The 14,356-nt window shown below is 35.0% G+C and overlaps 1 long non-coding RNA gene across 1 annotated transcript; it reads right to left on the bottom strand.

The window, feature by feature from the left end:
- Positions 1–444: 444 nt before the first annotated feature.
- LOC110896922 lies at positions 445–873 on the bottom strand. The gene is made up of 3 exons (XR_002568284.1): positions 800–873; positions 671–713; positions 445–574 (listed from the first exon to the last, which is right to left on the bottom strand). It is a non-coding gene; the product is annotated as an uncharacterized LOC110896922 (long non-coding RNA).
- Between the last annotated feature and the right edge of the window lie 13,483 nt (positions 874–14,356).

Genomic DNA, 14,356 nt, shown 5'->3' on the forward strand with positions numbered 1-14,356 from the left:
CACATTCAAACAACGTCAAAGTAACAATCCCGGTACAATCCTGAACACGTATTAGAACTTTTATCCTATAAAAATTTCAAATAAGATTTTATTAACGATCGATCATGTTTCATAATATGGACAATAAATGAATCAAGTAAATTAACCTGGGAACAGACACAACAGTTCTTTTATTGCACCGACCAGTTTGGCACTCCAAGACAGTTACTTCATCATATCCTTGACTTCCATCTTCCTTGTCCTTGCAAATAGTGTTCGTAAGAACCTTTTTGTTGCAAGTTTTACATGCATTGTAAAACCATGAGTCTTCTGAAGCAAAGCTCTTAATTGTTCCCAGGATAATAACAAACTTTTTCTGTATAGATAGTATATAATTTACTACATTATGAAAGTTAAAAAAATACGTATAATAAAAAATAATAAAAATGGTAAGAATACTTGGGATATTTCTCTTAATGCTCCAATCGTACTAAAGGAAATATTAGATAGACACTCATCAGACATTGACTTCATAAAAGAGGAACTCAATCCAGAGTAACCGGAAGACGTTGACGCAGTAAGCTGAGCAAGGAAACTGTACAGAAATAATAACGTTCTCTTGATATTTCGCTTAATGTTCAAGTTCTCTTGAAGTTTATCTAATTCTCGTAATTTTCTCTGCAAATTTTACCTTCAGAAGCAAAGTACTTGAAAAGCGAACTAATTCACAACTCCTCAAGAAAGAGAAAAACAAAATCCAGCATAGTTAATAAGAATATCTTAATATCTTGAAGTAAAAATAAAAATTTAAAAAGCTTACTGAGGACTCAACAGAACTTGAACCATATGGCATACTCGTACATATAAAATACCTATAACAAACCAAACAAAAAATAGGCTTAAAATAAAAAAAAATACATTTTTTAAACATCTATGAAATTCTTTAAATGGCTAGAAATAATGTGATTGTGTGTTTTCAATTATTGTGTGTTTAATAGGCTTGTGCGTCAACAACAGAACCTAGTTTGACATACAGAGAGGTCATTTAGGTTTAAAACAAATGCTATACATCTTTCCAAATTCTGAGAAACTTGAAAAATAATGTGATTGTCGTAAATTATGGAAACTAACACAAAATTTGGAAGCAATTAAACTTTTATATAAGTTATCTTGATAAATTTGGAAATACGTTACAATTTAGACAACTTTGATAAGTATCCATAATTGATATAAATTTCAAAAATTCAAATTTTGAAATAATTAGTCAAAACAATTTACTTAAATAGTTAAATATTATTCAAACTTAAATTCAAAACTAATGAGCTTAATATATTCATAATATAATCAATATCTAGATGATTGTGAAAAAAAATCAATCACATTCATGGACCTGAGAAGAAGCTCGAGATCACTGATTCAATTCATACCTTAGTTGTCGAATGAAGAATGTTGTCTGGAAAAAAACTAATCTTCACAATCAGTACATTGCTAGAAAACCTTAATATACCCTTACCATCTTGTCGGATGAAATACGAAGAATATCAAAATAGAATACGGAAAATTGAAGAACGCAAATCAAATAACAAATCAGAACAAAATCCATGCCCCTGAAAACATAAAACGAACCTGTCCAAGAAGTTTAGCATCTAAAACCATAGACAAATGTTCAGCAAATCATACATAATGGCATAACAATTATTGCACCAAAAGTCTTTAACAGCCAGTGTGTAATCTCAACAAACATTATCAAAATCGTACCTTAACATCAAGAGCCAAAATCATTGCACCAAAAAACCTTTAATATCCCGCCGCACCAAGAACGAAGCTCACAACTTACTTGAAGGTAATACACAAAAATTCTCAATAGATGTAATCTGAACAAAAATAAACAATAATATAAACAAATCAATGTAGCCTTAATCTTAATATAAAATCGGTAAAACGAAGTTGAAACAAAGCTAGATATTGTAAGATAAACTAACATTGGAGTGAAGAATTAAAAACATTAACACCTTCATCCTTCCTTGAACCATCGTTATTAACTCAGACCATACAGTTATCAGATATAGCAACTTGAACATGAAACCCTAGATCTTTAAACAAACAAACGATGAACTTGTTTTTTTAGAAATCACATACTGAAAGCAGACCGTTTGTTTCCTGAATGATAAACACTGAAAGATGAAAAAAAATTGTACCTTGAAGATGTAAAATGGATGTTTGATGTCTACAATTCCATAGAACAAATCAATCACATTGCTAATTAGCAACTCAAAGTTCCAAAATAGGATGAAAATAAAAAAAAGACGGCATAAAAATAGACAAAGAAAAGGATTAACAATTGGAACCGATTAACAAAAGAAGTGATACAATAGATAAAGAAAAGGATTAACAATTAGTAAAGAAAAGATTTCTTACTTGCTGCTTGAATCAATGGATCGAAATCTAAAAAGAGAACTTATTTGAAAATATAGAACATTAGGGTTTCAGTTGTGACCTTGAATCTATGGGATCGGTGGTGAAAAGGTACATGAGAATCACCATTGTCGATTTGCTGAAGAAGATTTTTGGATTTGCGGAAGATGATGCGTAGCGGCGTTAGGGTTATGAAGAAGATGATAGAGATGAAGAGTTCTGAGATGCAATGAAATTAGGATATAAAGGACTCATTTGGATCATTTGGTCGAACCGAATCCTATTCGGATCCCGTGTCCAATGTTTTTTGTTTGTGTATTGAGAATTTGAGAATGGATTCCCTCCCAAACTCAAAATCCACCTCCACCATATCTTGCCACATCAGCAAAAATGGCCAAAATCAAATGCCACCTAGCCCAAATCCATCTCATTTATATATATATATATATATATATATATATATATATATATATAGATTTCTTTTGAACGGCGATGTCACAACTGATATTAAGTTTGAATTAACTTTTATCAGACACGCTAACAGAATAATTTGTTATCATCCATTTTATATTTTTACTATATGTAAAAAAAAAGCATTGAGCAAGAGTAAAATAAAATTTTAAATTATATGTATACATCTCTATAAACTAAATAAAAACTAGCATTTTTGCTCGTGCGTCGCGGTAGTGCGTTACTGATGGTAATCGTGTATCAGTTCGGTTAGCGACAATACCAGTACTAAACGTGCACTCTGTATGAAAATCAACACATGTTTTACAGTGGCCAAAAACGATAAAGATGAACAGCGCTACAGACTTCGACGATGTTCAAACGGAGTCGATGGATATTCATTTATCATCACAAACAAAATTGTATAAAGAGAAAAGTGCACGGATAGTCCCTGTGTTTTGCTCCGATTTCACCTTAAGTCCCTACATTTATAGTCCCCAACTTTGGAAAATTCATTCTCAGATAGTCCCTGAAGCGGATGGAGGTTAGTTTTTGGTGTTAAGTAGGTGTGAAATGACTAGAATACCCTTGTTATTAAAATAATATTTATAATATTAACAAATATCTAACCCATCCACCTCCACCCCTGTTTTCCCTCAACCCCCACCCAACTCCGACCACCTCAACCGCCATCGCTGCAACTCTGGCTAGCCACCCAACTCTGAGCTCCAAAACCACCCACCAAAACACGCGCTGCGGTTAAAGATCTGTACAGTGGATCTTGATTGCCACTTGAAGTGCAAATTAAATTTCAATAAGAATTGAGAAACCCAGAAATGAAGAGTTGCAGCCTCAAATCATTAAACTCTTACACGGGTAAGCACCAAATACTGCAATAAATACTTGTACACATCAGCATTTTTGTGCATTCTCAACTTTTACCGTACACAATAATAGTGGTAACGGGTAAACTATAACCCTTGTCATGTATTTTGTGCAGCATGATGAACATGTGGAAGATTATATTGGAATCACATGATTCAAAACAAAATCATGGCTGAAGTCAACTGTTTACATGTCCAACATACGGGAAATTCTCAAACAACACGCACCGTCTCGCAACCCTGCAGCTTGAGGCTGAATTTCAGAACTAGCGGACCTGTTTTCAAGACTATCTCACCGCACAAAAACAATACGTTGGAGCTCTTTATAGTTGGTTATCAAAGTTCATAGTTCCAGAAGTCGAATTCTACTCAAAAAGTAGGAACACATCTCAACCTTTTCAGACAACAAACGGGCCCCCATTGCTCATGGTTATCAAGATTGGTTCAACTTTATGGACAAATTGCCAGACAGATCGTTTATGTTGCCATGATAAGCTTCTCAAAGGATTAACACTCTTTATGGATTCAACAAAGTTGGGGTATTTCTGTCATTTCACATCCACTTAACTGAGCAAAACTAACTCCCATCCATGTCAGGGACCATCCGAGAACGAATTTGCCAAAGTTGGGGACTATAGCTGTAATTTTGAAAATGTAGGGACTAAAGGTGAAATCGGAGCAAACCACAGGGACTATCCGGGCACTTTTATCTTGTATAAACGAAAAAATATCGGAACCGAAAACCATAAAAGTGAATATCGGTATCAATGTTGTTCGGTATGGTAACGATACGATGTCAGTTAATCAAAAGCAAAAACAATAAAAATACATACCGGTACCGATACATATATTGTTCGGTCTTGGTAAGATCGCGTTACAATATCCGCTTTCACTAAAATTTATATCGCAATGTCGAAAAAGAACCATCGAACGCAAGTTATCAGAAAATTAAATGATTATATACTTTAAAAAAATACTATTCATTGTCGGTTTCGCTTTGATTTAATACGGCAACGATACGGTATCCATTTTCAATATAATTTTGTATGTCCCCTTGTTCGTATGGATCTTCACAGAATTGTCAATCTAATCAAGAGTGCGGAATCCTCTTGATCAGAATATCACAGAAACAAGTAGAAGAACAAAATTCCAATTCAAACCGGGTTTCTATTGATTATCAATCACAAGAATTACAATCAATCAAAACCCTAACAACCCAAATTCGTCCAAGCTGCAAAAGCTCTCACGAAATTCTCACAAACTCTGTTTTGGCTGATTAACCTAAACCCTAATGCCTAACCTTGTTTATATAACACAAGGTTTGCAACTTGGGCTAGGGATTCCTACATGGGCAAGCCCAATTCGTCCCCCTATGACCCAATGTGGGTTTTGTTTAGCCCAAACTCTATTATTCAACTATTACAAAGCTAAACCCGCTAACTGTTTATCGTTTAACTAATTACAAGATATCCAAAGACCAAATCTAAGCTGTTGTCACAAATATGCACCAACAAACTCCCCCTTGACAATAGCTTCATAAAATAATTTTGTCTTCAGTTTTCTTGCAATCTTCATGTAATCTTGCACTGTCTTTGGTCTTTGGATAGCTTTAGCTTCAATAGCTTCTGTTAGCAACAAACTCCCCCTAAGCTGATGCATCCAATCACCAAATCTTCAAAACGTTAGCACTTGAGTAAACTCCAGTTTAGCATTTGTATAGCAATCTTCAATCTCTTCAACTTGTCTGCAATGTAGAAAGGAGGTTCTACCATGCATCTAATCAAACTCTCATCTTCGCAGCAACTTCTCAACAACATACTGCTTGAATCTGTATACTATAAAACAAACATCTCGATAAACCATAAGAATTTTTCAACAAGGTTAAATAAATTATTATTATTTAAGAGATAGTTAAACTGTATAACAGATTAAGCATTTTCAATTTATCACCAACACGCAAAACTTTTTGTCCAACACACAAGACCCTGTCTGATTTAAAATTTTGTACTCACTTTCTAACACCATCTCCCCCTATCGGTAACAATTCCTCCAAGAATAACAGTTTTCCGTACATTAAGAATTTTAAACAAAAAAAGACACTATTTTTGTATTATTTGTATTTTCCGAAAGCAAGTAAATAACAAAAGCAATAAACACTCTGTTTTTGTGAGAATCACTGGTAAGAAGATCATATCAGCACAATCAAACTGTTTTCACACTATTATATAATTCTTTATTTAATTTATCGTGAAAAGCAAAGACGATTACCAGTATGTTTGTCCACTTAAACAAAATGCATGAACATTTCAAGTTCCATTACCGTATGATACGTTAAGGTAATATTATTACTGATATACTAGTGTGTCCTACTTCAGGATATACCCCCGCGATCACGGTATGCACAAAGATTCATCGTAGTAGGTGAGTATACTGAGTTCATCCGTTTTATTTTTCAACGTTTAGATAATTGGTGATTAGGTCAATACTTCCGTATAGCAAAGAGACCAAAATATCTAACGAGGGCTAAGGCAAATACCATTTTTGGTACGATTTATGCATTTTGCACTTTTTGAATAACTCTCTAGGAGAGCTTCTTCATTTATGGGATTTGGCATTTTTTGCTCTTTTAAGATATCCTGGTTGTGCCTAGGTCAGCATGTATCTGGATGCAGCAGAAGGACAACCTTGATATCCCCAGATGAAATAACAGTATAAAGACCCAAAACCTCAGATTTTGGCAATCTATCAACACAAGATTTAAGGTCATTAAACCATACACCACTGATGTGTTACCCACTCATATTCAGTTTATTTAGGTTTATATCACATTGGTAAGTTGATTATTTAATACTTTTTGCCTACTGGTACATCATATGATGAAGCTGCTATCACACTTAAGCAATTTAATTCAGTTTCAGTGTGACAGTCTAACTCGCTGATGTACTATCATTTCTTCTTTTTCACACAGTGATAACTTATTTTTGATTTTTCTATTTTTTATGTTTTTGATTTTTCAATGTTTTTGTATTTTTGTGGTTTTCTATTTTTTTTTCATTTTTGATTTTTAAGAAAAACAGTAAACTATTTACAAAATTCTTATGAAAAACCAGTTATTCAGGATTCCTCATCCCATTGAGTTCGACTAAATGTTCAAAGCGAGCCCTGTCAAAAGCTTTAGTATAAAGATCTGCCAGGTTATCTAGTGTGTCGACTCTATGAAGTTCAATTAGTTTCTTTTCAGCACTTTGAACTTCATTTTAAATTATTTAATATTCACATGTCCTTCATCATAATTTTCAAACTCTGTCAACAATCTCACATCTCCCTTCATGTGCCTGGAGCAGCCACTATCAACATAATAAGTTGATAATCCTCCTTACCTGTTCCTGCACACACCAACTAAGAAATTAGTTAGATTGGGGGACCCAAGCCTTGATGGTCTTGGGTCGTCCAAATTCACCAACTACTGGAACATCCATCCAATATCCATTACTCCTAACTGGAGTCTTGGATCTCAGACCTGTTGATGGAATTTGATTTTGATTTCCACTAGGTCTTTGGTCCTTAGGGTTCCTATATATGTTTGGACTATTTGACCTTTGAAAATTTTGATTTTGATACCTTGAATTTTGATTCCAAGAAGCATTATTGTTGTAATTTCTAAAGCCATTGTTATAAAAAGTTCGACCACCATCATTTTGGTATCGCTTTTGATATTGACCTTGACTTCTGAAATTATTAGAATTAAAATTGTTCATTCTTGGTGAACTGCTTCTAGGTCTTTCATATCTGCCTGGTGGAGATTTAGGCTAAAATCTAGGTTGATTTCTTTGAAAACGAGGAACTTGTGGAGTTCCTTTTTCAGCCTTATCTACACCAACAAAAACATTCTTTGGTTGCTTAGGAGCAGATTTCTTTGGAGAATTTGAGCCTTTCTCCTCACTATCACCTTTCTTCTCTGGTGATTTCCCTCTCTGTTTTTCACTAATTTGTGCTTCACTCTTTTTGTTAGGACAACAGCTAGCTACATGTCCTTTGGTGTGACACCTGAAGCACGATCTCCTTTTCAAAGACTTCTTAGCTGGAGTCTTTGAGGTAGATCCCTCATCAGACAATGATGATGCCTTGGAAGAATTTGGTTCAGTTTGCTTGGATTTAGATATTTCTTTGTTTTTATTTTTAGCAAACTCTACATTCGATTCATTTTCAATAACAGTTGTTTCGTTTTTCATATCACTACCTTGAACAAAATTAATCTTTTTAACAAAAGTTTGATTTTTACTCTTAGGAGGTGAATTTTTCCTTTTCAAAGGTTCCCTGTTATTGTTCTTCTTAGCATCATCACTCTCAGACCCCTCACTTTGACTTGATGCGAAACTACTTGGTGCAGTTGACATAAAGTCTATTAGCTCATCTTCATCAGACATGAATGAATAGTCATGACTAAGAGGAGGTGGGACTTCGTTAAAGCCCTGGAAGCCCACACTGGTCTTGTCATTACTCTTCCATCATGTGTTTCATTACAAAAGACGAATCTCCGAATTGACTTAATTTCTTTTCTAGTTCAACAATTTTGAGTTGTGCTTCTGACAACTCTTTGCATTTTTCAGAAATCTCTTTTGTTTTCTCACTCATCATGTCATGAGCTAAATCTATTACTTGAAGTTTTTCATTTAATTTGCATGTTAAAGCTTCAATTTCACTTTCATAACCTTTTATCTTCTTCAAGTATAAAGATTCGTTTCTTTTAGCAAAAAAGTTTGACTCTTTTATGCTAGACATCTCGCTTACTAGACTTTGGTTTTGTGTTAACAACCTGTCAACCTCACCCTGTAATTCACGATATCTTAAACACACAGAATTAGATTTTACCTCTTCCTCATTAACTTCTGTAGTTTGATCAGCAACAACCTGTTCAGCTTCACTATCTTTCTCTACTTCAGCATCCACTTTTGCTTCAGCATTCTCCACTTTAGCTTCAGCATCATTCACAGTAGTTTCAGCCTCATCAATTTGCATTATCTCTGCCATGAATGCCTGAGTAGCATTCTCTTTATCTTCCAGATGAACACTACAATCATATGAACCTTCTCGTGCTGTAGAGCTCAAAGCTTTATTCTTTTTGACATCTGCATTTCCCTGATATCGCTTTTCTAATGCATCCCACATATCTTTTGAATTAGTGTACTTATTAAAGGTATGCTTGATGCCATTAGGTAAGGACAACTTGATAGCAGCTAAGGCTCTCTTTTCCGCGTCATACATCTTTTTATCATCCTCTTGCATGTTCACATAGTCTGTTCTACGTGGTCTGCCCTCAAAATGGTGTGTTGGGTTTGTGTACCCATCTACAATACAGACCCACATGCGTGCATCCTGATATTCAATGAAGGATTGGAAGCTGTCCTTCCATGTAAGATAATTCTCCACCTTCATCATCTTAGGTGCATTCAAATTCGTCATGTTCGACATTTTAACGCAACAGACTGGTAAAATCGTATAAAATTTTTCCGAAAACAGTGGTTACCAAATTACACCGTTAGAATCGTCTCGAAAAGACGAATCCAATGATATATAATGTCAAAAACCGAATTCGGGATTTTCCAGAGTTTTTTTTTTTGTCCTAAGAATGTAAGGAATTCAACGGTGCAGACGGTTTTGTCAAACGAGCTACGAAACAAATTCTATTTGCAAAACAGTGAAATTTTATCTACGCTTGCCAACAAAAATTCCACCCTTTTATTTTAATTACTCTATTAATTTCGCTGGGAAGATTGATTAATTTCGCTGGTCAGTAATTTGTCCAATTTTGCCGGATTTCGCTGAACAGGTTAATTTCGCTGCCAAGTCCGCTGATCAATTTCGTTTGCAAATTCGCTGTTTAATTTCGCTAATACGACGACCAGTAAATTCGCCGAACACCATGATAATTTCGCTGTGGAAAATTATACGGTTACCAAAGTCGCCTTTGGATTTTAATTTCGTCGATAAGTATGCTGGTCAGTTAATTTCGCAAGTCTGTTAAATTTGCTGGTCCAGTAAAATCGGAAACTCAATCTGATTGAAATTCTGAAGATTTTATCTCCTCTCCAACACAAATCTGCAAAATCAAACAACCTAATCAGCTCAAAATTTTTGAAAAATATGAAGAACTGATGGAAAACCACGAAGAACACGAAGAACAGTCTTCGAATCTTCAAGTCTTTCAGCCAAAATTCTTCAAAACAATCAACCAGAACTATCTCTAAAACCTGCAAAACAGCAAACAAACAATGCAGAAGATCAAAACAGCCAAAAAATTCGAAAATCTGTATCAAACCAACAAAAAATTTCGAAACCCTAATTTTTTTAGGTTTCAAAAATTTCGAAATCTTCCTGTTTCTGCCAAGAACAATTCTGAACTGAGCCTTCAAGAGTAATGCTCTGATACCAATTGTAGGTCCCCTTGTCGTATGGATCTTCACAGAATTGTCAATCCAATCAAGAATGCGGAATCCTCTTGATCAGAATATCACAGAATGAGTAGAAACAAAAATCAGCAATTCACAATCAAACCGGGTTTTTATTGATTATCAATCACACGAATTACAATCAATCAGAACCCTAACTCTCTCAAATTCGTCCAAGCCTCTATTGCTCTCACGAAAATCTCACACACTCTGTTTTGGCTGATTAACCTAAACCCTAATGCCTAACCTTGTTTATATAACGCAAGGTTTGCAACTTGGGCTAGGGATTCCTAAATGGGCAAGCCCAATTCGTCCCCCTATGACCCAATGTGGGTTTTGTTTAGCCCAAACTCTATTATTCAACTATTACAAAGCTAAACCCGCTAACTGTTTATCGTTTAACTATTTACAAGATATCCAAAAACCAAATCTAAGCTGTTGTCACAAATATGCCCCAACAAATTTATATCGCAACGTTAAAATTTATTTGTCTATTTTTATTTAGTTTATATGGATGCAAAATAAAATTTTCTTTTTATTTACGGTTGCTCATTGTTTTTCTTAAATACAGAAAAAATATAACGTGGATAATACCATATTAGCATTTCTAGGAAAAGTTATTACATATTTTTTTTATTGTTGTGAGATCATGACGTTTTTTGAGGTTAACAATTTTTTTATAGTAAAAAAAAATTCAAAAATGATTAAGTCAATAATTATTAGGTGAAGTTATCCAATAAGATTAGAAGTGAGAAACTAGCAAAGTAAGAGAAAAGTGGTAGAAAACATACCAAACAAACAAACTTCAAGTTAATGAAAACGCCAAGGACACAAGAGCTTTTAAGAGAACCAAGTTGGTGTTGTAGTGGTGGTGGAGTGGTGGCAAAGTGGGAGAGAAGTGGTTTGCCAAAGGATGCATTTAAAGAGAACCAAGCACCCCTATTTATAGCCAGAACAGAGCCCCGACCACGGTCCGTTGTCATACCCCGACCCGCAGCGGAAAAGGTGATCGGGGCATGATCGGGTTAACTCGAGAGCTTATGACTTGCTATTGTGTAACACCCCGAAAACATAAATCTTTTATTATAAATATGTTGTCGGTAAATAAGCAAAATGAACTAACTAGGAAAAAAAATAACCTAGTTAGATAAAAAGTCTTGTAGTGACTTATAAGTGGGTTAAAACACTTAAAATATAATTAAACGATTGTAGAGGGATCAAAATTGTCAAGTTTGAAACTTGAAATATTAATAACAAAATAATACACCAAACACACACCTAAGTGTGTGTCTGGTTCGTACAAACGCAGGGGGCGACCAAGAAACCCTCATTAAACCCTAATTCACACAAATCTCACAAATTAAAGGCACAAATCAGTTCCAAAACAAAATCCGAGCATAGATTGGTGATCTCCTTAGTAAAGGGATCATAAGGGATGTGAAATTTCGTTGAATGATTCCAATTAAAATTCTGAATCAATACTTGAAACTCGAAATTAATGATGCATGATAGTTGCTTGGATGAAATAGGAATGAAATAGTGTCTAGGGATAATTGGATAAACCCTAGTCAATTACTTGTTGAAATTTTGATTAATACTTGTGAGATTCATAATCACCATTGTAGGTGATTAATGGGTTTTGTAGAAACATGATAAACACTAGGGTTATGATTTTTCTTCTAGTGTAATCTGAATTCTATGAAGTAATTTCTGATTTGTTGATGTTAAAATTGATGTGAATTTGCCTAAATGATGTTAATCTTGGCCAAATGACAAGAATTGAACTTGATTATAAATGGTGAGAAATTATGCCTTTAAGGTGTGTTTGTAAAAATGGCTAAAAGAAGGCTTAAAAACTGGAAAGTTGAGTTAAAACGCATGTTTGTAAAATTATGGCGAACTATGCGTTATAAGTAAGAAAAGAGTTCTAAATGGTTTGCGGTTGAACTCTATAGGAAAGGAAAACGGAGCGTCAAGTGGACAAGCCGGTGGTGATGCGCGTTTGAAGGGTGTGCTTTGAAGGTATGTAACTTGTTTCGTTACATTATGTAAATTTGATATTGTAATCATTCATAGTTGTGTTTTAGAATAAAGATTTGTATTAGTTGAAGTGACAATGTTCACTACTTGATTGAATGAGTTAAAATTAGATTAGAAAGCGTTTGGTAGTCATTAGAAATGGAGGGTTCCATAGATGAGCCAAACGGGTCGAATAATTGTTTAGTAAGTAGTAAAAATGTGCTTTGAATACCTTTTGGCGATGATAGATCACAAAAGCATGAAACCATAGATTTGGTAATGAAATAACGGTGATCGTAAGCCCCGTATGTTGGGTAAATGCGCCTTAAGGTTACAATAATATTGGTAGTAGAATTGGTGCAAACGTGGTGGGTTGAATAAACACATTAGTGATTTTAGTTATTCGGTCCGTAAATTTGGTAAAATAAATGTAATAGACGCGTCGGTAATTAAATTACAGACGTGTAGGAAAAAGAATCGCCTAAAACGGACTTTCGGATCAAAAGTTATGAGCATTTGAAGTTTAATTTGCGAAAAACGGAGCTGGGCAGGAAATGCAGATCTTAAACCCGCACCTGCTGGAAAACAAGTTCCCCCGCGGCACGCGACAGGAACCAGTCAACCTGGCGCGACACGCGAGAGCCCTCGCGGCACGCGAAAGATTGAAAGGAGTCTGTCGCGTGGCGCGACAGACTAAATTCTGAAATTTTATTTTATTTTTGATTGTTTGATCCTAGAACTTGTTTATGTGTATTTTAACAATGTCAAAACAAACGTTTAAAGTGGTTTTGATACTAGGTGATGTTGGACTTAATCCAAATGGCGATCAAGCATATTTTCAAGAACCGAACACAACCTTTTGAAGCTTCCGCGTTTAATTAACTAGTTTATGTTTATGTTGTAGACACTTAACTATTCGTTTTTGGGATGTTTTAGCTAGTTAGTAGTTAACTAGAATACTAGCAATATGCAAACTTCCGTTTGGTTTAAATTGTGAAATGAAGTATTTTGGCTTAAAAAATGTGTATTTTATATTAAATTCTTATATAATTGAGACGGGTGTTACAAGTTGCTAATCAGAGCTCAAGGTTGTCAACAAAGTGTGTTCGGTTCAAGCTTGATCAATCATCCGGTAAGAATTAGTTATTTTAGTAAATCTTATCATATGTGAGAAAAAGGGAGGTGAATTAATGTGCACGGGAAGAGCGTGTTAACACACTCAAACCCGGAAAGTGCACTAAATGAGAACGGTCAAAGCAAGTTATGAACTTGGCTAAACCGAAGCAAATAAAGTATATGTTATAAATGAAATGTTTAACAATTGATATAAACATTTCAGTTTCAAGATGACGGAAAGGGGTAACAATGATCCGGTGCCGACAGTCACCGAACAGATGAAAGAGGTAATTGCCGAAGAAGTAAAAGGTTGGAAGACAATGTCAATCTTGTGAAAGAAAAATTTGGTGAACGTAAGCGTTGTTCATACAAAGAGTTTATGGCGTGTAAACCGCCAATTTACAACGGGGAGGTTGACTCGATAATATGCCAAAGATGGCTAAGTGATGTTGAAGGGGTATTTGAGAGGACCCACTATGACGTAAGCGATTTTGTGGCTTACGGAACGAGTCAGTTGAGGGGTCAAGCCAAAGATTGGTGGGATAACAAGAAGAAGGAAATCGGAGCCGAAGCGGCAAGGGTTATGACGTGGGACGAGTTTAAGGTACCATTCCTTAAACACCACAGTCCCAAGGTGGTCATCAACAGAATCAAGGAGGAATTCATCCAGTTAAGGCAAAAGGGTGAAACAATTGATAAAATCACGGGTATCTTCATGGATAAGCTGAGATTCTGCGATGAGCTAGTGCCTACCGAGGAGCAGAAAATATATTATTATTATTATTATTATTATTATTATTATTATTATTATATGTTAAGTGCTGAATATCGAGAGTTTATGACTCCTTCCAAGTATGAGACGCTCATCGAGATCATAAATACGGCTCGGGAAAGAGAAATTGAACATAAAAATTAAATTGAACGAGGTGAATGAAGGGTAGTGGATGTTAACCCGAGCCCTACAAAGAAGGCTCGAACGACTGAGTTGGTAAAGAAGACGGATGCGAAGGGTGGATCACCGAGTTGCAAGGTATGTGGGAAAGG

The sequence above is a fragment of the Helianthus annuus genome, chromosome 10, assembly GCF_002127325.2.
Source record: "Helianthus annuus cultivar XRQ/B chromosome 10, HanXRQr2.0-SUNRISE, whole genome shotgun sequence".
Taxonomy (NCBI): domain Eukaryota; kingdom Viridiplantae; phylum Streptophyta; class Magnoliopsida; order Asterales; family Asteraceae; genus Helianthus; species Helianthus annuus.